Here is a 2,547-nt window from a genome sequence, read left to right as displayed (position 1 = left end):
GCTTGACTTCATTTATAAAATAGCCTCCTTTGGATGGCACGCCATTGCACCAGAAGACGTCAAACACGCTGAAGGTCTAGCAACAGCCAATAGACTGCGCTAAAATCCACCAAGTGAATAAGTTAATAAATTAATGTGTACGTTATTTTGATTATTGTTATGGTTATTTTATTAGTTAAAAGTAACAACCTGTAACAGTTTTTTTCCTGCACTGCATGGAAAATCTAAATCTAAAATGAAACCAAGACAAATGAACCAAAATAAATTTGTGTAAGATTGTTCAAAAACAAAGTTATCTCGAGAACCATAGGGCCTATGAGGACCAAATTTGTTTTGTATGTTGGTCTCAACAGGCATATTCTAAAATTTGCAGATGACTCTGTAATTGTCAGTCTCTTGAATTCCCACGAGAATGAGCATGGCCCTGTTATTAATGAATTTGTGTCTTGGTGTGAAGATGCTTTTTTGCATCTGAACATCAGCAAAACCAAGGACCTGTCCATAGATTTCAGACGCCTTCCTCCTGCTCCAAAGCAGTGTCATCAATGGCCAAGATGTTGAAATCATCTTACAAGTACCTAGGCACCTTAATTGATGACCGGCTTAAATCCGACCTGAACACCACCTCGGTGTGCAAGAGAGGGCAACAAAGGCTCTCTACACTTAGGAAACTGGCTAAGTTTCAGGTGGACAAAACATTGATGGCATTGTTTTATAAAGCTTTTATTGATTCAATCCTCACATTCTCCATTATCTGCTGGTATGGAAATGTGACCATCAGAGACAAAAATGCACTTTACAAGATTGTAAATGTGGCCAGTAAGATAGTGGGAGTGAAGTTTGTTAGTCTCACCAAATATTTTAATAAACAGGTGTTCAACAAAGCGATACAAATATATCAAGACACAGGCCATCCCCATGTATTCTGAATATGTGCTGCTGCCATCTGGCTTGCGTTTTAAAACTCCTATTGCTTTTAAACAGAGGTACAAAAATTCCTTCATCCCCTTTTCTATCCAAGAATGAATCAATACTGAATGCACACAACAGGGAAAGATAGTTTTGTCCATTTAGTGACCCCCGTATTCACTTCCTCCTCTTATATCTAACTTATTTAATGACGTTATCTTGGTTTTACTGACTCATCCTTTTAGTAAATTAATAAATTATTATTTTGTGCATATCTGTCTGTAGTGTGTTGTGTTTATTGTAACTTAACTTGAACTTGAACTTGAACTCAAGGGGCCATCTCAACCCATCCCATAACCACTCATTTGCGGTACAGCGCCACCTAGTTAAAAATGAAAAAGCAACAATGAGATGGTATCTTTGACTGACTTATTTAGAACTGCACTAAATTTGATGTGTAGGATCAATGACACTCTCTGAATGCATGCAGAGTTTCGTGAAATTTCTCCCATAAGAGGCCATCCAATAAATTAATTGATATGTACATTTATTGACTGTACACCCATTGGCCAGATAGATGGTGGATAGAAGTTGAGTGAAAAGTTGCCGATAGGGGGAAATTAAGATGTGGATGTTGAAATGTACCCCCCCACACACACACACACACACACACATACACCCACTTACTTACATGAGTTGCAAGAGTAGGGGATACAAATTGGCAAGTGTGATTTATTTTTGCGGGGAGAATATGTGCGGCGGTCATATTGTGTACCACAGTGGTCCCCAAACTTTTTCTTCCGAGGGCCAGCTCAAAATGCCTGGCTCTAAGAGAGGGCCAGAGACTCGAGTATATCAGTAATCAAAAATAGCTTAGTGCTGTGAACAGTCTACCTTAGTTGAATATTCCATTACATTTAATCATAGGTTACTGTCATTTAATACCATTGCTAGCTGTGTTTATATTGCCATCATGCCATATCAGTGTAAAATGTAGCTCAAATGAAATATTCAAAATGTGTGAACTCTGAACTCTTTGCATACACAGCTCAAATTGTGAACAAGCAATATCCTACAAATAATTTAAAGTTCTCAAACTATGAGAGTTTTATGAAGTGCTGGCAAAAACATCTGAAATGACCACTTTCACTCACATGATGAGAACTTTGTGAATTGTGAATTTGTATGAACATTTGAACGAGTGGATACAAAATATAAATAATTATCCCAGAAAGTCCCAGAAATATGACTTGAATAGAAGTTAGTTAGTTATTAGCAATTAATTGATAAACTTTTAGAATACTTTGAACACTGATGCAGCAGTCAGCATAGGCCTCTTACATTGTTTGCAAGTAGGCCTACATTTCATTCCGTTTTCGATGGCAAACGCGAAACAGCGCCAAAACAACCACCAGTGGACAAAAAGAGTATTACACGTGTGCTGTTAAGACTCGCTATAGAGAATGAATGGGGGAATTACGGAGATTATAGTTTGACGATGTCATACTCCCATGCAGGGCAGATGCTATGTTTTGGGGGGCCACCCAAAATGAGGTGGCGGGCCGTATCCGGCCGTAGTTTGGGGACCACTGGTGTACCACTATGCGATACATTTGCCTATGAGAAAAGCAACCAAAT

This window comes from Alosa alosa, chromosome 7, assembly GCF_017589495.1.
Source record: "Alosa alosa isolate M-15738 ecotype Scorff River chromosome 7, AALO_Geno_1.1, whole genome shotgun sequence".
Classification (NCBI taxonomy): Eukaryota; Metazoa; Chordata; class Actinopteri; order Clupeiformes; family Clupeidae; genus Alosa; species Alosa alosa.
The sequence above is the reverse complement of the archived record's forward strand: the minus strand, read 5'-3'. Positions refer to the sequence as shown.